We start from the raw sequence: 21,492 nt of genomic DNA on the forward strand, positions 1-21,492 counted from the left end.
AGGAGTCCAGGAGAGCTGGCTGTATTTCAAGGAATCCCTGTTGAGGTTACAGGGACAAACCATCCCGATGAGTCGAAAGAATAGTAAATATGGCAGGCGACCAGCTTGGCTTAATGGTGAAATCCTAGCGGATCTTAAACATAAAAAAGAAGCTTACAAGAAGTGGAAGGTTGGACATATGACCAGGGAAGAGTATAAAAATATTGCTCGGGCATGTAGGAATGATATCAGGAGGGCCAAATCGCACCTGGAGCTGCAGCTAGCAAGAGATGTCAAGAGTAACAAGAAGGGTTTCTTCAGGTATGTTGGCAACAAGAAGAAAGACAAGGAAAGTGTGGGCCCCTTACTGAATGAGGGAGGCAACCTAGTGACAGAGGATGTGGAAAAAGCTAATGTACTCAATGCTTTTTTTGCCTCTGTTTTCACTAACAAGGTCAGCTCCCAGACTGCTGCGCTGGGCATCACAAAATGGGGAAGAGATGGCCAGCCCTCTGTGGAGATAGAGGTGGTTAGGGACTATTTAGAAAAGCTGGACGTGCACAAGTCCATGGGGCCGGACGAGTTGCATCCGAGAGTGCTGAAGGAATTGGCGGCTGTGATTGCAGAGCCATTGGCCATTATCTTTGAAAACTCGTGGCGAACGGGGGAAGTCCCGGATGACTGGAAAAAGGCTAATGTAGTGCCAATCTTTAAAAAAGGGAAGAAGGAGGATCCAGGGAACTACAGGCCAGTCAGCCTCACCTCAGTCCCTGGAAAAATCATGGAGCAGGTCCTCAAAGAATCAATCCTGAAGCACTTGCATGAGAGGAAAGTGATCAGGAACAGCCAGCATGGATTCACCAAGGGAAGGTCATGCCTGACTAATCTAATTGCCTTCTACGATGAGATTACTGGTTCTGTGGATGAAGGGAAAGCAGTGGATGTATTATTTCTTGACTTTAGCAAAGCTTTTGACACGGTCTCCCACAGTATTCTTGTCAGCAAGTTAAGGAAGTATGGGCTGGATGAATGCACTATAAGGTGGGTAGAAAGCTGGCTAGATTGTCGGGCTCAACGGGTAGTGATCAACGGCTCCATGTCTAGTTGGCAGCCGGTATCAAGTGGAGTGCCCCAGGGGTCGGTCCTGGGGCCGGTTTTGTTCAATATCTTCATAAATGATCTGGAGGATGGTGTGGATTGCACTCTCAGCAAATTTGCGGATGATACTAAACTGGGAGGAGTGGTAGATACGCTGGAGGGGAGGGATAGAATACAGAAGGACCTAGACAAATTGGAGGATTGGGCCAAAAGAAATCTGATGAGGTTCAATAAGGATAAGTGCAGGGTCCTGCACTTAGGATGGAAGAATCCAATGCACAGCTACAGACTAGGGACCGAATGGCTAGGCAGCAGTTCTGCGGAAAAGGACCTAGGGGTGACAGTGGGCGAGAAGCTGGATATGAGTCAGCAGTGTGCCCTTGTTGCCAAGAAGGCCAATGGCATTTTGGGATGTATAAGTAGGGGCATAGTGAGCAGATCGAGGGACGTGATCGTTCCCCTCTATTCGACATTGGTGAGGCCTCATCTGGAGTACTGTGTCCAGTTTTGGGCCCCACACTACAAGAAGGATGTGGATAAATTGGAGAGAGTCCAGCGAAGGGCAACGAAAATGATTAGGGGACTGGAACACATGACTTATGAGGAGAGGCTGAGGGAGCTGGGATTGTTTAGCCTGCAGAAGAGAAGAATGAGGGGGGATTTGATAGCTGCTTTCAACTACCTGAAAGGGGGTTCCAAAGAGGATGGCTCTAGACTGTTCTCAATGGTAGCAGATGACAGAACGAGGAGTAATGGTCTCAAGTTGCAGTGGAGGAGGTTTAGATTGGATATTAGGAAAAACTTTTTCACTAAGAGGGTGGTGAAACACTGGAATGCGTTACCTAGGGAGGTGGTAGAATCTCCTTCCTTAGAGGTTTTTAAGGTCAGGCTTGACAAAGCCCTGGCTGGAATGATTTAACTGGGAATTGGTCCTGCTTCGAGCAGGGGGTTGGACTAGATGACCTTCATGGGTCCCTTCCAACCCTGATATTCTATGATTCTATGATTCTATGAAAACCAAAACACACACCCACACACACCCACACCCCCCACCCCCTTTTGGGTTAGATGAAACATTTACTATAATTTCAAATTCCTTTTTAGGAGTGGGTTTTTTTCGCTCCCCCCATTTTGGCAAAAACCCAAACTGACACTTTTTAAAAACGAAACTTCCCACACCCCAGATTTCCATTTGGCCACCAAACTGAAAAATCAGTTAGTTATTGACTCAGCTCTACGGATGAGTCAATATGGGAAGAGATCTACTCAAATATTCTGGTCCCTCTATCTGCGCTGAATTCCCAGCATCTTACAAGCAATGCACAGACAACCTGCAAAGACTGAATGCAGCAACTGTAGCAGTCTCTTAAGCAAGAGGATCTAGGTAACAATCTAACCAAACTATGGCTTCAGACCGACATATATCACCTCTCTGCCAGTGCAAGAGGGCATCCTACTGTATGTTGTCAAGTACAATATCCTATAATGGTTTAAAATGACTCAGAAGATGGGGCTCCCACCGCTTTCCTTTAGGCTGTTCCACAGCCGAATAGACTTCGATTTGGGAAGGGTTTTCTTCTGATTTTCAACTTAAAATTTATTTTGCTGATTTTCACCAACTCCCCTCCCTCCTTAGAGACAAGGGAAGTTAGAGGGACTACTGGATGGCCAGACAGAGGTATAAGGTTGGGCTGGAAAGAATAAAATAGCAGCCCAAAACTCTGACATTCAGGTTTTGGAACAGTGTGGGTTATTGTTTTAACATACTAGTGTCCTTCCTGTCCAGCTTGCTTTGTTCACAGCTTGTTTCAAAAGATTACTTCACACAGGTAGTCTTTGAAAACTGATGCTTTCCCCCACATGACATTCCTAGTGTGACACTCTGTGTACTGAGACATAAAATGTCTGACCAATACTAACCACAATATTCCAAAAGCAAAGTATTGGCATAGTCAGAGATGTACTTCAAAAGGCACAAGGGAGGGGACAAGAAGAGTAGGGAATTGCCTGCCCTTGGATGTCAGACAAACAAATATCATTCCATACTGAAGAAGAAAGGGCAGGGGGGGGGGTAGGGAAGAGAAAGAGAATAGCTAAAAAGCAACAGCTGCTCATAGACCTGAACAAGATCATTAGCGCTATAGTCACTTAACTTTCTTTGGCGCCTCAACACTCTGTCTCTCTCCACTTTATGCTTTTTTCATCCTTCACTCCCCTCGTCTACAGTGAGCCCACTTGCTGTCTTTAGAGTGAAGTTAAACAGCTGTGGCAAAATTAATTTAGGGAAAATGATACCCGAACCACCATATTCTACCTCTCTCTCGCTGTGCTTTTTTACCATGCTCATCACCTTAGCACCCCCTTGGCAAGCTGCACCGAATGATCTCTCCACTTCCCCGCCCGGGGTTCATGCATGTGCTGTAACTCCTTGCTCACCGCAAACAATTTGATTTTCATCCAAACGCTGAAGGGAATCTGCAATCACAAGCCAAAGCACATCTCACACTCTGGATCTTTGGGTCAGAGATGCACCCAAAAGTCTAGATGCATAATCAATGCTTATCTGAACGCTAAGCATCTCTTTAGCCAAATCCATTCCTGGTGTAACCCACTGATGTCAATGGCACTGCACCAGAAATGAATTTGACCCCGTTTGTTTTTTTTTTTTTTTTGTCTGCAATGCAGGCTAGAGAGGGTCTTGAAAAAACTGGGTTGGAATCTCTTTTACAAGATTTCTGGTACCACTAGTTAGAAAAACAGCCTGGGAGTAGCCATTAGTGTACCGTTTGAGCATTTCCAGCTCTAATCTTGGCTGGATCCCACAGACAGCCACAAAAAAAAAAATTGATTAAAAAAACCCCCTAAATATTAACAAACACACAACGTGGTTTAATGGGTCTTATTTTATCTAAAACAGCTTGCTCATCACCATGTGTAATATTTTAAAAATCTGACTGCACTGAGAAGATCAGACTAAATAAAGCTATTTCACCCCCATTCTGCTGCATCACCTCATGAAATACTAATATACTGGCTTTGTTTGCCTCAGCAGTGAATGACATTGCCCCCCAGTGACTGGCTCAGAGAAACAAAGAAAGGATACTGTCGCTACTGATGGAATCCTGTGTCCTGGGAGTTGAGGGACAAGAGTTTTAGCTGTGGTTCCCCACAAATGTGTGCAATTTATATAGCAATCATATTTGTGGGCTGTAACTCACGACTTTGCTGTGGTAAATCTCAGACATTTGCTCTAGAGCATAGTATTGTGGTGCTAGCAAAGAGCCAAACTCTGTAAGTGCTTCACGAGTGGAGTTCCAGCTGACTTGAGTGTAGCTTCCTAGATGATCTGGTGGTCCCTTCTGGCTGTAAAACTCCATGACTGTGCAGAGTGCTTAGAGTGTCAGGCCCAATGTGACTGAAATACAGCTCTTGGGGGTTAAAAATGGCAGACACTGGGGGTCATTTCTAATTACCCAGTTTGGAAAAGTGTGTCCTGATCATCCAAATGTAATCCTTCTGCCAGGCTAAGCTGATAGCAGCAAGGGCCGGGTTCAGTACACAGGGGTTCCCTCTCATCAAAGCAAATGCAAAACTGGCTCGAGCCCCCACCCAGTGACCTGGGAAAATCTTACACACCCCCTGGGCACCTCAAAGAGGCAATACTTCCCCTCTCGCAAGCACAGAGTCTCGGTGTAGCAGAGAATCTTTAATAACATGAGGTAAATGACATCAGCATTATATTGGGGAAACACCACAACTAGTGTTCATTAACCAAACCATGAGCAAAGACCCACCCCAGCAAATTGGGCAACATCCTTTCCCTAGGGTTCTTGAGTCCCAGAACCCAAATGTCTCAAGTCCAGCAATCCACAAATCACCAGCAGTCTAAAAAGTCCAGCCCCAGAGTTCAAAAGTTCATTTGCAGAGTGTTACTCCCCAGTCTGGCTAAAAATGTGCCTGTGTGTGGGGGAAAGAAGTAAGGGGCACCTTACGTGACCTGAAGCTGACTGCTCCACAGGGCTTTGCTCCGCATGGCTCCACTCTGCACAGCTCGCCTCACTGTCTCACGAACACTCTGCCAGTCTATCCATGAACAGCACCACTGCACACTAGATCTTCCGGCTCCCCACTACTTGACACAGTGCTCGGTGATTCTAGCTCTCAGTGATTTCAGCTCATAGTAGTGCTGGTGCACCATAAGGCCAAAGTGAATTCAGCACAGTACCTGTAGCAAGACTCTTAATAGATCCAAAATTAGCTCTGACATTCCACAGTGGAGAGAGACAGAGGTGCAATTGGTGTTTCAGGCCCTCACAAAGGGGCCCACACCATCAGGTACTAATACCTGTCTCAAGTCTCTCTCCCTTCACAGAGTTTTGGAACCCATGTCCCTTGCCTAGAGAGTGCTACTTAGTTGATGGTGAGTCCCTCCATCATAACAAAAGGCGAAGGCTAGTTCCAAGCACACTTCCCATAATCAGGGTAATAACAATTTATTCTTTCTGCCCCAATAACAGAGACACTGGGGATCCCACAACAGCCAAAGTGACCATTTGGGCAGTTATGGCCTCATTTTAGGCGGGGTGGGTGTGCCTATGCAAATGAGATCAGCCCCTGAAGTTCTTTTCCACAACTTGCCACACCTCACCACCAGATGTCAGGATGGAGCTCATCCTGACTCTGCTTACACAAACAAGCCCGAGGTTTGCCAGGCTGAAACCAAAGCACAGCATGTTAAGGTTCAGCAGTGTGAAGGAAGCATGACTGAACACAAAATTCTGTCAGGTAACCTGATTACCAGCTCCACCATACATGTGGTATGTGACCTTGGGAAGTTACTTAAACTTCTGGGCCTCCATTTCCCTACCCCCTAAAATGGAAATAGTGATACTGATCCACCCTTCCCCCCAAAAAAAGGGATTTAGTGAGGATTAATTCACTAATATTTGCTAAGCACTTTGAGAGCCTTGAATAGCAGATGAATAGCCTTGAATAGGAGTGTGAAGCGTTTTTACTACAATGTGGTACTGGTGTCATGTCGCAACACTAGTCCAGAAAAGCCCTGCATGCTATGACGATTTTGGCTTGGGCAGTATAGTTTACAGCAGCTGGAGAAGCCACTGTTCCCCTTTTCCTTGGCTGAGAGGAGTGAAATCACCTGTTTTGGATGATAAAAATGGTTGCTAGCACATTTAAAATGGGATAGCTTTGGGATTTATATTCCTTTTTCAAGTGCACGATAATGCACACCATGCGCCAGGCAACCTTTTTAATAATAGAGGCTGCTGAACAGCCATATGCAGTTCTTCCTGCACCTCAAGAATTTTCTCCAGCTGTCATCCCTTGTGTTTGCTTTCTGTATGTATCCACTCACACAGCGGCACCAACTGTTAAGCCTCGAGTCTGCTCTTTGAAGTTCCTTGTTGATCATTCCCTCCACCTCAGTACTACTAGATTTCAAAAGGCAGCACTCTACAGGGGTTAGGAATGACCATCACCAGCCTCACTTACTTTGACAGATGGGACCCAAACTCACAGCTAGGGTATAAAGCATTCATTACCGTTTCTCCTCATACAAGCAGCCCTGTCAGCCGTAAAGCAACCTCAACAATATTTTTACAACTCTGAGAACTGGTTAAACTTCATATCCCCTCTGTGCATAACCACCCACAGGGAACAGATTCACTAGGGCAAGATGAACAACAGAGAGAATAAAACACAAATTCAACAAAGAAAGAGGAATCTCTTTGTATGACTATGATACACCCCAAACCAGCATGGAGACTGTTCAGATCAGGGTTGAATTTCACCAGGAGTTCAGGGAAGAGTTTTGGCTATGTTCAATTATTAACAGAGCTGGTCCAAAACAGAATTTCTATCCTGTGGGATATTCCAGTATTTCAACATTTGTTCCAAAACAGGACCATTGAAATAGTGAAAATCATCACAGAACACAAGTTCAAAAACATTTAAATTTGGAAACATTTTTCAGTCAAAACAAAAACATTTTTTCAAACTTTTCCACTAAAAAAAAAGGTTAGGTGAAATTGACAGTCTCCAATTACTGTCAATTTTTATTTATTTATTTATTTTTAAAGAAACACACAGCCACCCTACTGCATCAGGAAAATTATTTGGTTGAAAAGAATGTTTTACCAGCTCTATTTATTAGGTAGTTATGTGCATCCTACTGCCAGCACACAATAGTTCCTTATAGTACATTCTATTTATTTCTATACACCTCTTCATTAATATCCAAGCACCTTGCAGACATTGATGTATTAATTCTTTACCTCACTGGAAATATTATCCCCAGTTACAGATGGGAAACCTGGACACACAGCAATTAAACAACTTGCCCAAAGCTACACAGGAAGCATTTTGCAACACCAGAACATGAACCCAGGTGTGGTGTTTCAGGAGTCCCAGACAAATGCCTTATCCACAAAGCCATCCTTCTCTCTCTCTCGTTTTGTCCACCTGAAAATATCCCACAAGATATCATTGCCAGCTCTTCCCTTCAGAGATATTCCACAGTCTAACAGATCTCACTGTTAAGATACGTTGCCTGATGTATAACCTTTTACTTTATGTTTAATACTAGTCAAAGTCATTGATTTCAATCAATATTCATTATTAATTTAGCCTTTACTGTATCTGTATAGCAAATGATTTGTGATTCTATTCTGATTCAGTCATACATATCAACTGGTCATAATTATTTGTCAAATAGAAGTTAGAGAGAATTTTCAGCATGGTTCAAACGTGGGGGTAATGGTATAGACAACCTTTGTCAAGTGCTTTGAGAGCTACTAAGGAAAAGTGTTATACAAGAGCTGGGTATTAATATTACTAGTCATGATTTGCTTTTCATTGTATGGAGTGGTTGGTCAACTAAATCACAAGGTATATTGTTTCTGCTTCCTGACTGGATGGCTAATGCCTCTGAAGAGAGGAAAATAAACTACAAAATAAGGAAGTGATTGGTTCTGGAACAAATTTTCAGGCCAATAATTACTGGGCAAGAGAGTTCTTGAAGCTTTTAAGTTGCACAAATATTTTTGCAAATGGAGTTCAGTCATCTGGATGAAAAAATAAGATAAGGCTATGAATCACAGGGAACCAAACATGCTGCTTTTATTCACAAAATTACTCATCAGTTTTTTGTCGTTTTTGTTTATTTGTAGAGCTGTTGATTAATCGCAGTTAACTCATGCAATTAACTTTACAAAATTCATCATGATTAAAAAATGAATCACGATTAATCGCAGTTTTAGTCGTACTGTTAAACAATACCAACTGAAATTTATTAAATATTTTGGGATATTTTTCTACATTTTCAAATATAATTATTTCAATTACAACACAGAATATAAAGTGAGCACTGTACAATTCGTATTATTTTTATTACAAATATTTGCACTGTAAAATGATAAAAATAGTTTTCAATTCACCTCACACCAATACTGTAGTGCAATCTCTACTGTGAAAGTGCAATTTTCAAATGTTGATTTTTTTGTGTGTGTTACATAACTGCACTCAAAAACAAAACAGTGCAACTCTTTAGCGCCTACAAGTCCACTCAGTCCTACTTCTTGTTCAGCCAATTGCTAAGATAAACAAGTTTATCTCATGTAAATGTAAACAATGCTGCCCACTTCTTATTTACAATGTCACCTAAAAGCAAGGTATTTACGTGCCAGATATGCTAAACATTCGTATGCCCCTTGGTGCTTTGGCCACCATTCCAGAGGACATGCTTCCATGCTGATGACACTCGTTAAAAAAAAATGCATTAAACAAACTTGTGACTGAACTCCTTGGGGGAGAATTTTATGTCTTCTCCTCCGTTTTACCAGCATTTTGCCATGTATTTCATGTTATAGCAGTCTTGGATAATGACCCAGCATATGTTGTTCATTTTAAGAACACTTTTACACTGGTTTCAGAGTAACAGCCGTGTTAGTCTGTATTCGCAAAAAGAAAAGGAGTACTTGTGGCACCTTAGAGACTAACCAATTTATTAGAGCATAAGCTTTCGTGAGCTACAGCTCACTTCCTCAGATGCATATCGTGGAAACTGCAGCAGGCTTTATATATACACAGAGAATATGAAACAATACCTCCTCCCACCCCACTGTCCTGCTGGTAATAGCTTATCTAAAGTGATCATCAGGTGGGCCATTTCCAGCACAAATCCAGGTTTTCTCACCCTCCACCCCCCCACACAAATTCACTCTCCTGCTATAGAGTGAATTTGTGTGGGGGGGTGGAGGGTGAGAAAACCTGGATTTGTGCTGGAAATGGCCCACCTGATGATCACTTTAGATAAGCTATTACCAGCAGGACAGTGGGGTGGGAGGAGGTATTGTTTCATATTCTCTGTGTATATATAAAGCCTGCTGCAGTTTCCACGATATGCATCTGAGGAAGTGAGCTGTAGCTCACGAAAGCTTATGCTCTAATAAATTGGTTAGTCTCTAAGGTGCCACAAGTACTCCTTTACTTTTACACTGCACATTTGACAAAATACAAAGGTACCCTGCGAAGAAAAGGTGAATAATTCTCTCTCGCTCCAACTGAGAATATAGCAACACTCAGACACCAGAGGTATACCCCTAGAATATTGACATAGGTGCTGGAACTGCCGCACCCCCTGGTTTGAAGTGGTTTCCATTATATACAGAATTTACAGTTTGGTTTACGGGCTCTCAGTACCCCTACTATAAAAATTGTTCCATCACCCCCTACATATTGATATATTATTAGAATGTAGTTAAGGAATGTTAAACGTATTTCATTTAAAAAATGAAAGTGCGTGATTACAGTCGGAGGAGTGATTCTGAAGAGGACGTTGTGCAATGCTTTTCCAGAGCAACATTTTTTTTTCTTGGCTTGACCAGATTGCATACACCAAATAATAGCAACACTCAATTTAAGAGTCAAAAGCTAATTTTCCAAACTGCCAGCTCTGCAAACTCAGAATCTAGAAGAAAAAACCCATCATACTATTCTCTTCTTCTCTATCACCACAACCTGTAATCAAGATTCTGCAAACAAAACAGTGCAACTTTGGACTTCCACACTGCGGATTCCCTTCTGGAAACAATGTAACTCAGGAAAGAGACTTCTGGAGATGAATCTAAGTTTCCAGGACTCTAATTTTGCTGCAGAAACATGGCAATCAAATAGCTTTTTAAGTTGACTGTTCCCTAAGCAGGCAATGCAAGTCATGTTTGGGAAGAACAGCTTAGCAGAAGAGTTCACTGGTTTTTAATATTACAGGTCAATAAACGCAGACAGACAGACCTTCTACACATACTAAAGTTGATTTTTTAAAACAGCCTCATTATTTATATAACAAGGACTTTTATGAAATAATTTCAATTTTAGACCAGCAACAAGCCCATTGCAGTCCTATGCTAATGCAGCGTGTGGTATTAAGAAAGCAGTGAAAAATATTTTCCCCAAACAAAGTTATTTTAATTGATGCTTTTAATCTCTCAGTCCATAAGGACAAGAGAAACAGTGGGGTCTAGAGACTAGTGGACTGGAACTCAGGAGATCTGAGTGAATTCTGTTCTCAGCTCTGCCACCAAGCTAAGGCCCAATCTCTAATTGTGTTTGTACAGTGCCGAGCACAATTGCTACCCCCTCCTCCCCAGTATCAGGTAGATCACTAAGCTGCAAACTGCAATACAAAAAATCATATTACACTACCAGAATGTGTCATGGGATAGGATCTGACCAGTGAGCACCATTGGGATGAATGCAGCAGCCATTTTGACTGGAGTGATAATGGTTTGGGGTTTATTTATTTAAGTCTTCGAATTGAGCTAGTAATTGTTACCTTAGCAGTTTCATTTTGCAGTAGGGAACTGAGGGAGGGTGAAATTGACCATTGTGTGGAAAGCCACCATAAGGCCTCATGCACCACTTTAGCTCTGTTTTGAGGGCACAGGACAGGTAGAACTCATGCTGGCCCTCTGCATTGTTGTGAATTTCATTTTTCGAGATCCTGTGGTATTAGCGGAAGGGCATCCTCTGGCAGTTTCCACGGTCAGACTCCTGGGACCTTGTTATGCCATTTGCAGAATTAGGCAAGAGAAGGATTATCTGTATATATTTTTAAAAGTGCAGCGTGCACATATTCAAGGAATTTGATTGCTAGCACTTATAAGCCTATCAACGCCACTCTGTAGGAAAAGTATAGACACAAGATACTGCATATAGATGGGCCTGTCATGTTTTAAAGGACCTGTCTCATGTTAACCTGGCAACAGGGTTCCAGGTTTTACAGGGATTGAAGTCTCTTTTTATTATTATTATTATTATTGTTATTGTTATTAACTGGTGACTCATCTGAGTCCTGATGATAAAAAAACCCTTTATATTCGGAGAAGGGAAATGAAATGAATGAGCTTGTTTATTTATTTACTGATTCAGAAAGGTGAAGGAAAGATGGAAAGGCTGGAAATAAAGGGGAACACACAAAGGGCTTGAATATATTTGTCATATTCGTATACAAACTTAAACAGAAGCGATAAATAAAACAACCCACAACGGCTCAGGTGGGGATGAGCTACACACACAAGAGTACAATTGAAAAAAAAAAAAAGAAAAGAAAAAGTGAGGTCCTAGGCCCTTCTTTATTTTAGCCAGGTGCTCAGACTATGGCGATAAGGGCCATATAACTAACTTTCTTCCCCCATCCTATCAAATTTCCTTCTTGGTCCCTCCCCCAATCCCGGCCACATCTCTAACCTGTGCTTGATCCTCCTGCTTTTCTGACCAGCTACCAGTCTGGCCTTCTCTTCGCCAGAGCATTCATGTCACCACAGCTCCACTGTGACTACTGACACATGCCTGGCTCATTACAAAGGCCCTGGCCCTGCAAGGAGCCATATATCTCCTGAGACATCCTAGCAGCACCTTCAACTCCCACTGACTTGAAGGCAACCAGCACCTTGTAGGATGGGATCCAAGAGAGACTACAGAGCACCAGATTACACTTGTCTTGGTGGTGGTGGGGAGGGGGGAAAATCACCTCTCGGAGAGAGCCGTGGCCATGTTCTGCAGCAGCTGAAGCTTCCGAGTGGTCATCAGGCTCATCCTGAAGATGGCTACACTGGAGTAATCTAACCTACAGACAAGGCACAAAAGATCTGTCTGCTGTGGCCAGGCCCCTCACATCCAAAAGGAAAGGTTGCCTTGTGCCTGACAAGTGTAGCTGAACACAAGTGCTCATGGTTCCTGCTGCTACTTGGGCACGTGAGATTATAAAATACCTACGTACACCACAGTGGTTTTTCCTCGAGCACTGAGATTTTTGGAGCAATAAGTGCAGGATATTTGGGTCAGAGGGAGCCTGCAAAACCCAACTATCCTAAGGAGGATTTCACTTCCTCAAGAAACGCTGGACCCCTTTTTTTTTTCCTTTTCTTTTTTTAAACTGAACACTTCTAGCACAGATAAATCACCTGACCTGACTGGTGGGAGAAAGTGCAGGCCAAACTTTCAGAGCAAGGAATCAGTGTTGTACTGTAATTTAAAAACCAATATACAGTAAATATCAGGCAGCAGCAATGTTCACTTATATCTGAGATAACTCTCACAAAATGCCAGCCAACAGTCAGTTTAGGAGATCTATCAAATCATCTCCACCCAAGTAACTTATGCTCTGTCAATATGGTTTTTTTCTGTGTGTCTTTTTGATACATGTGTTTAATGTATAGAATGTGCAGAACTGTCCAATCATCAGGCATAGAAACCTACTCCCAGTAATATGCATGGAGGGAATGGGATCAAATGTTTATTAAAATGACTGGGAAGATTTTGTTTTTATCTCTGAGGAGGCAGATGTTTGTTATGGGTTGTTTTCAAACCAGATAGAGCACACTGAAAGAACCATGACACAGGATTTCTCAGTTTCTCCCTTTGCCACTTAATTGCTCCTTGTTTTCATTCAGCACCAGAAGGACTTTTACTGGAACCCTTATTAAATCTACATGTTGACAGCTAAAATCACTTACGGTGCAAAGAGTATCTCCTCCCCAACACACACAGATGCCATCCACCCACTAATACCAGAGCCCACCTCTTCCTTGGCCACAGATGGCTATGTTTGAAGTTATCACCCTATTTCCCTTTCCTCATTCCCATCATCAGGCAGCCACAAAAGGAGGATTGTTATTTCTGCTTGGTATGTTGTTTACTTAACCTCATCTGACAAGCATGGCTAGAGAACAGCTAAGGAATCTACATATCTGATGCCATTCTGGACTCTCTCCTATCAGAGGAGATGAATACAAGTTATGATAGAAGGAGTGAAAGATCAGATCACTCTCTCACCTACTTCGTATAGTTCGGCCATTTCTCAGATGGCCACTTCTTCAATACCTCTCACACCAATCCACATGGTGTGTGATCTTATTGCTGCTTTTAGAAATGCTGGTAGGATTAGAGGCCTGCTCAGAGGAGTCATGACCAGAGGCCTTTTAAACACCATATTATAGACCTTATTGTACCCATAGTTACCACATCCAGAATCCCAGCATCCATACCAGCCGTCCCTTTAGCAGGCCTATTGGCACTTAGCAGGCACATCCAATTATGGCATTAGCTTTTGTGAGCTGAAGCAAGAATTCTGAAGGAAGACTTCCAGAGCCACTGACACCTCACAGAAAACTTTGACAAGACAATTCTGCTTTAAATGCCTGATCCTGTGAAGTGCCAAGCATCCTCACTCACTTTCTAAAGTCAATGGCAGCAGACTGAGCATTGTATCGGACTTTTCTGTATGTCTCTTCTCTTCTGTTTTTAACAGATATTTTGTATGGGGAGATGCTGTTTGCTTGGCACAGGTTCATTTGTTGCGTCTACTACTCACTTCCCGACCTGAAGACAAAACCCTCTGTTTCTGACAGTTTGTTGCAGTGGAGATGAGGGTGTTGTCATAAACATTCAGGTGGGAAATAAGGTAGCAGGAAGAGATTGGATTCTGAAGTAGTGTTTTTAAAATCCCATTTCCATGCAGACGGGGGAGGGAAAGATGCTCCTGAAGAAATAAAGATGTCTCTAAACGACATATTTTTCAGTTTTCTGTGCAGCCTCATTGTGGGCCTTTTAATGACATGTTTACATCTGCTAGTTTCACACAGGGCTCTGGCAACCTTCCAGACAGAAGGTAATTTGGGTTATTAGAATCAGAAGAACCTACTACAATCCCCCTCCACGCAATGTGGAGGCGGAGTATATGGGAAAGTGACAGCTGGTGCAAGAATAAGTATTTTGTCACACTGAGGTTGACTTGATTTTTTTATTTATTATTATTACAGGGCCTTGTGCTGCTAGCCCACCCTGTTTCCGAGAAAGCTAGCATTGTACGGACCTGCACCTTGCCATTATTGATATATCTGGGCCATGCAGATATAAATTCAGACAATTTAGTGGGAACCTTGGTCATGATAATCACAGAATCATAGGACTGGAAAGGACCTCAAGAGGTTATCTAGTCCAGTCCCCTGCACTCAAGGCAGGACTAAGTATTATCTAGACCATCCCTGACAGGTGTTTGTCTAACCTGCTCTTGAAAACCTCCAATGATGGAGATTCCACAAGCTCCCCAGGCAATTTATTCTAGTGCTTAACCACCCTGACAATTAGGAATTTTTTCCTAATGTCCAACCTAAACCGCCCTTGACACAATTTAAGCCCATTACTTCTTGTCCTATCCGCCAAGATTAAGGAGAACAATTTTCTCCCTCCTTCTAACAAACTTTTATGTACTTGAAAACTGTTATGTCCCCTCTCAGTCTTCTCTTCTCCAGACTAAATCTTCCCTCATAGGTCACATTTTCTAGACCTTTAATCATTTTTGTTGCTCTTCTCTGGACTTTTTCCAATTTGCCCACATCTTTCCTGAAAGGTGGTGCCCAGAACTGAACACAATACTCCAGTTGAGTTTAAAAGATAAATCAAACCTCAGAGGGCTCAGGGAAGAGGTAATGAGATACAGTAATTGGCCTGTTGGTTTTAGGTCACTGGTTCAAGCTGATAGGCACGGTTAGAAGCTGCTACTGTCTGAGGGTTTCTTGGTAGCCTTTGTGAGATGTGTTGCTGCTTCTCAGTTTAGCTCCTAGTGAACAGGTGTCCACAACACACACACACACAAAAAAAAAAAAAACAACAACCACCCTACTGAAACAAATGTAAGTGAGTGACATCCAACCACCCTACTGAAACAAATGTAAGTGAGTGACATCCTTGGATCTCAGCAGAGATCCCAAAATGTGGACTGAATAAGGAATGAATCATCTTTCTAACCCTATATGTGATCTTTGTAGGTCAGGTCTGACCCAGTAAGGGAGGAGATTGCACTGCCACATTGTACCTTTTGGGTGGATAAATGGCAGAATTTAGTCTCCAGGGCTGTCGATCTGGTACTTTTCTCAACATTAATTCACTTTAAAGATATATTAAAAAAAAATCCCCACCTATGCCTCCTAAAACTTGATTATTTGAGTCAGCTTCTCAGGGCAGCTTCTCCACACATGGAGGCATATGGTCTTTGAATAAATACAAAATTCATTGTGAAGCACACCTTTCTTTTTGGCACGCTCCCCAAAAGGAACCTCCCCCTGCAGCATTTCAAACTTCAGTCAACAAACAGACAGCGCTTTGCAAAAGGACAGAGTGACATGACTTGTAAGGTATTGTCAAAGAGCTGTCAGCTCTGATCCCATCTCCGAAGAGCAGGGAAAACGGATGCTGCTGCAGCAATGCTAAATGCGCTGTTTATATTTCCCATACGGGGGAAACTAAATGATTAGACTCCATATTTGAATTTGGACAAGAATCACAAATGCTCTGAACAGTGGGAGAGGGTGAGGGCAAAAGCAACAAATAGAGGCTTGGAGGGTTGACTCTGTTGCTCTCTGCACTGGATACACTGGCATATTAAGCAGCACCTAGCTAGACTGTACAGTATTAAGATGCAACAGAAAATAGTTGTACTACAGAGGAGAGAATAACATAGGGTACATGAATTATATTTAATACAGACGATGCAGATTCTTGCTCATCTGAAGCTTTCTATGTTAATCCAGTTTACAGAGAGTCTCCTCCACCTCCCCCCCCAAGCTCCATCCCCATTGCAATACTTCTCTTCCCAAAAACTGCTGGCTAATTTGGATGAGGTTTGGAGCCTCCTTTGCTTTACACAATTGTGATGAAGCTGGCTAAAAACAGAGAGTGTGCAAATTGCACAGACCACCTACGTTGCAATTTGTAAACACTGCAAACTAATCATCCAAACAGTGAGAACAGTGAAACTGTAACAAGCCCAAGACACAATGAGAGTAAGAGTAATTACCAGCCTCTCCCTCCTTCTCCGTCCCCTCAAGTCTTCATTATAGTGTTCTCTGCATATAAGGGTCTCCACTGGAAAGTCAACACCTACTGCACAGAGGTATTTGAGATGGCATGGTTTCCCCCTAGGGATAGGAAATAACTGTGGTAATTGTGTGGTACCTGCTGGCAAGTGTTGACTTTGCAGTGGTGACTAGTCTACAAAGAATTAACTTTATAATACAGTAATCAATGCATTTGTTTGGAACTGCACCAAATCTTAAGCTACTAATATTATGTCTTCCAGAGCTTGTCTCCTCTTTGAGAATAGTGCAAAGTTACCTTCTCTATTAATATCCACAATAAAGTATGGAAAATAACCCACCAGTCCTGGTGCCTCCTTGGCACCTCCCTGGAAAAGAGGGGAGATGAGTCCCTGCCCAAAGTGATTCTTACTGCAGAACCAATGTTCTTTGTTTGTTTTGGGTGTGGAGTAGTTGGGATTGTCACAGAGTTCCAGAATTCTACAGTACACTAGCTTTCCAGTTCTCATTTAAAAAAAAACTATGTCTTTCAGTGTGTCCAGTCTTTCTGTTTGAACTTGATGGCTACATGGCTGATCTCCACTTTTTGTTTTTAAATTCTAGCATGACAATTAGTTGCATTACGTATGTGTGTGTTTGATATTACTCCACCGTATCACTTACATGCCCCCCCAAATGCCCAGCTTGTCAGATATTTGACTTCCTGCAAGAACTGGCAACATCAGACTGACATGACAAGGCATATACCTGCCAAAGTACCCATCCCCCACCTGTCCACCTTGCCAGTCTTGGATGCCCTGCAACAACAGCCTCACCCTTACCACCAACCTTTGTGAGACAAGACACTGAACCTAGTTCCAGCTTCCCGCCTCCACCCCTCCTCTTCTCCCCCATCTGTTCCTTTACCTTCCATTTCTTCCTACAACATCTGCCAAGGTCCCTGTTCTTGTACTCTAGGTTTTTATACACAGAGTTTATCTGTCCAGCAAAGTTCTTCCTTAGCCTTACAGGATATTATTATTCCTCCGGGAAGTGTAAGTGAGTCACATCTTACTCTATTTTTCGGTTTTGCCTCTAATCCAAACCAAATTATTCTTCTTCCCTCCAAACCTCTTTCAATCTGATCACATCAGAGATTTTTTTAAAAAAATACCAACAACACTAAAAAAAATTCCTTTGAACTCTTTTCATACCAAGAGGGAAGCAGAAACCAAACTAAGGTTCATTTTGCTACAGAAATGTTATCTACACTAATAATAAAGTTATATATTTATCTAATGCCTTTAAAAATCCATCACAGAAGGGTTCCCTAACATCAAAGAGATATGAATGTGTATCTATATAGCTGTATAAACAACCTAGCACTTACCTTTGAGAAGTAACATTTATCCCTGGTTCGGTACAATAATTTCAGACAGGCTTTCTATGCCACGCATCCTTTTTCAAAAGGAGATAATATCAGACAAAATCCTAGGTTGATCTCCAGCTTCCCAAATCGCAGACTAACCAGCATTGCTGGCAGATGGAACCTGATTCAGTGAAGTCCAAGTGAGTGAATCCCTGAGACTCCTATTCAGTAAAATCCAAAGCGCGCACACACACACACACACACACACACACACACAAGTGAATAACTTGTTCTTTTTCTTGCTTGATTTAAAAACCCCAGTCTTGGACGGCTAAGCAGCCTGCAGGCTTTTCAAGGATTTTGATCCCAGTGCATCCAGAAGAACCACATGCATTTTGGTATTGCAAGTCTTCACGTTCATATTAGCAAGCTCATCTTGTGTGTGTGTGTGTGTTGGGGGGGGGGGGGGGTTAGGCACGGACGGAGTGAGCGAGAGGGATACACACACACACGCAGAGCTGGAAAAAGGAAAAACAGCAAACTGGAGTGATCTCACAAAGTGCTCTAGATGGCAGAGCCTGCAAAGCTTGTAAAACAAGCAGTGGGGAAAAAAAAAAAAATCCACACACACCACCCCCCTAGCAAGCAGCTTCAGGAATTCTTCTTACCTCTTCTGCAGATGTAACATACAGCAAGTGCTTTATGCTGCATAGGAACCCTGGCAGACACAAGTCAATATGCTCTCACTACTTCTGAAATAACAAAACGTCCAAAGGGAAAAATAGATGCTAAAAATAAGCTACTCAAAAATAAAAGTGTCTTGGATGGGGGAGGGGGGTTGAATACTTGGTGCCAAAGGAGCGCTGCAAACCCCTGCTCCTAATACAGATTGGCTCTGTAATTATGTGGCAAAGCACTGCCTTCCTAAGCCATTGCATAATAATAGAATCCTAAGCTGGGTAGACACCGCCTGACATGCTAAATCCTCAGAAGCAACATTCAACATTTGTTGGCAGAAAGCATGTCAGTTCTCTGGTGGGGGGCAGTTGGGGAAAGAGGTGAAATTTTAGAGGGAAACACCCAGGCTGCAAAGGGCTGTTGAATGGCAACTGTGCCAAAAATGTTACTACCGAGGTAGTTATAAAACAATCTAATAGCACTGTCAGTTCCATTCATATTGTTTAATACTAGAGGAAGAATCTTTCCTTGATATATTTGAGTAGCTTCGGTGCCAACAAAAGGAGAGTGCAAAGGGATTATTTTATTTTATTTTATTTTGCATGCTGCTGGCTGCAAGTAGAACTTCCTTTGTACTGAATGGCATAGGAATGTTTAATCATCATCATGAGCCAGGGGCTTGATAGCCCTTTCAGCTAACTGACTGGTCCCCCCCCCTCCCCCCCAAACCTCAACCATGTATGATCTTTCTTCTGCTTCCACCACTTGGTGAAGTCTCTTGTATGGATCTGGGGAAAAGCAGAATGCTTTGGCTTGGGGAGAAGAGGGTTGGTGTATAATGTACTTGCAGGAAAGAAATAGAAATACAGCTTTTCAGTGGCTTCTTAAATAAGAATCACTGTGCCAGATCAGATCCAGGGTCCGCCTAGCCCACTAGTCTGTCTCCAACAGTGGCCAGCACCACATGCTTCACAGGAAGTGCAAAAAGCTTCACCTTAACTTCCACTAAGAAGAAGGCGGCTTATGCCCTAGAGAATGACCACCTTCCCCCATTCCGATGACACACAAGATCTGAATCTGCTCTCACACTGGTGTAACTTCACTGAACACCATGGAGATTCACCAGTGCAAAACTGGTATGAGATCAGAAACTGTCCCAGTGTTTTGGTCCGAGTCATGAAAGGTGTTTTCCACACCCAGCCATGGTAGTGGCCAGTTTATCCATTGCGTCTCATATGCAAACAGAGGGCAACCTAACAAGCCCATGCAATGGGACCAGCAGAACCAGTTGCATACTAGAAATGGGTCTTTAAAACATGTCCCCAAGGTTTCCAGTACAGTCTTGTTCATTCACCTTCTAAAGTGATCGCAAAAGTTGAGGCTACGCATCTGAGATGCTTATAGTGAGGTTTCACTGTGGACAGCTTTGGACTCCCTCAAATAGCCTTTTCTCCTGACTCCCTAGTGTGCCCTCAATACAGAGAGATGATCATAGCAGACACCAGGCAGAATTTCCACACACAGACGTTCCCTGCAGAAGATGCTGTGGGATCAGTGTAGGTACTTACAGTGAATACAGGAGAAAAGGGCTGTATATGAGATGCATTTCACTTGTGAGCCCATGCTACACATGGTATAAACAAAAGGGAGGCCAGTCCTGAAGTTCCTTAATCTATCTTCACTCAGGCAAAACTCCCATTGAAGTCAATGGAAGTTGTGAGAGAGTAGGGAAGGCTTTAGGATTTGGCCAGGTTTTTTCATGTATAGACCTCAAAGTATTTTATAAAGATGGGTATCTTAAGTAAGTATCTGCAAAGAACTGTTTCCCTCCCCCATGCCTTTGGCTTCAAATCTAAACGATGGTTGAAACTCAGTTTTCATTTGCTAGGAAATGCCGACATTTTGAAATTTTCTTTAGTCCCAAATCAGAATGAAGAGTCAGTTTCCTGCAAAAATGAAAATTCCGACTATTTCAGAAGAAGTATCAGTACAACCTTATCAAAGTGCTTCAGATCACTTCATTTTAGCTTCGTTGTTTTGACTTTGATGTTCTCAGTATAAGAAAATATATTTACTATTAATATAATATTAAAGTCAAAATGATAAATCGGGCATATCAAAACAAAACGCTTTGTTAGTTTGTCATCAAAAAATAGACAAATTTAATATGACCCTGAAAAACATTTGGATTTAATCTAATTAGCATTTCTGATGGACAATTGTTCTGTCAGAAAATTTTGACCTCATCTAGATAGCAGCAGCAAAGTGGCAGCATGCTGAGACCATGGGCAGAACCATCTTCTATCTATCTGTTGTATGTCTATACCCGTTCCCCCTGCCCACAAACACACACTTCTAAGAGCAACACTGAGAGGCCCTGCAGGGAACCAGCACCGAGATTTTCAATAATAGGTACCATACCTAGAAGCATCCAAGTAAGTGACCTGATGTTTTAAGGGTGCTGAGAAGCTGACTGAAGTCAAGTTCAGTTCTTAGTCAGGTCACTTATTTAGATCCCTATAACATGGATTTAGGAGCCTGAGACACACCAACTTCTGAAAATCTCGGTTCATGTGTTTCAAATGGAAAAAGTTAAACCAAAGCCCTAATCACATATGGTTCTTACAAAAGATGTAGCAGGGCAGCACAGACAGAAAACAGGTCTCTTGATGATATCAGGGACTAATAATAGGACCATGATTTCAAATCAGACACCAAAACACTAACCACAAAGTGTCACTGCAATGACAGAAATCAATGAAGTCCATAAAAATCTCTCACCAGCTACCAACTGTGGCAAGGCTAATCCCTAATAGGATTCATACAAGTTGATTTATACAGCAGTGCTGACCTAAAGGAATTTAGTTGGACACTGAACTTTGATAAAGAGGTTTTTTTTGTTCAACATGCAATGCCAGATTGTGTTGACACCCAATGAAGGTTTAAATGAGATTACATGAGGGCAAAAGAAACAGATATCTCGGTGGCTGCAAAAGT

At 42.5% G+C, this 21,492-nt stretch overlaps 1 protein-coding gene and 1 long non-coding RNA gene across 13 annotated transcripts in view; one reads left to right on the forward strand and one right to left on the reverse strand.

Annotated features, from left to right (window-relative positions):
• Positions 1-18,573, reverse strand: part of LRFN2 (leucine rich repeat and fibronectin type III domain containing 2) — a 285,606-nt gene extending 267,033 nt beyond the window's left edge. For 10 of the 11 annotated variants that reach the window (XR_012158198.2, XM_073338583.2, XM_073338576.2 and 7 more), the window contains exon 1: positions 17,839-18,375. The gene's annotated coding sequence lies outside the window, so the exon portion shown is untranslated. Of the gene's footprint in view, positions 1-17,838; positions 18,376-18,485 lie in introns of those variants that run through there. The other variant, XM_078852250.1, reaches the window with a different exon arrangement.
• LOC140909398 (uncharacterized) overlaps positions 1-21,492 on the forward strand; it is an 86,275-nt gene that overhangs the window by 36,305 nt on the left and 28,478 nt on the right. The window contains exon 3 of one of the 2 annotated variants that reach the window (XR_012158200.1): positions 7,394-8,263. The exons of the other annotated variant lie outside the window; for it this stretch is intronic. This is a non-coding gene — a long non-coding RNA (uncharacterized LOC140909398). Of the gene's footprint in view, positions 1-7,393; positions 8,264-21,492 lie in introns of those variants that run through there. 2 annotated transcript variants of the gene reach the window in all.

Source organism: Lepidochelys kempii, chromosome 3, assembly GCF_965140285.1.
Source record: "Lepidochelys kempii isolate rLepKem1 chromosome 3, rLepKem1.hap1, whole genome shotgun sequence".
In the NCBI taxonomy this organism is placed as follows: Eukaryota; Metazoa; Chordata; order Testudines; family Cheloniidae; genus Lepidochelys; species Lepidochelys kempii.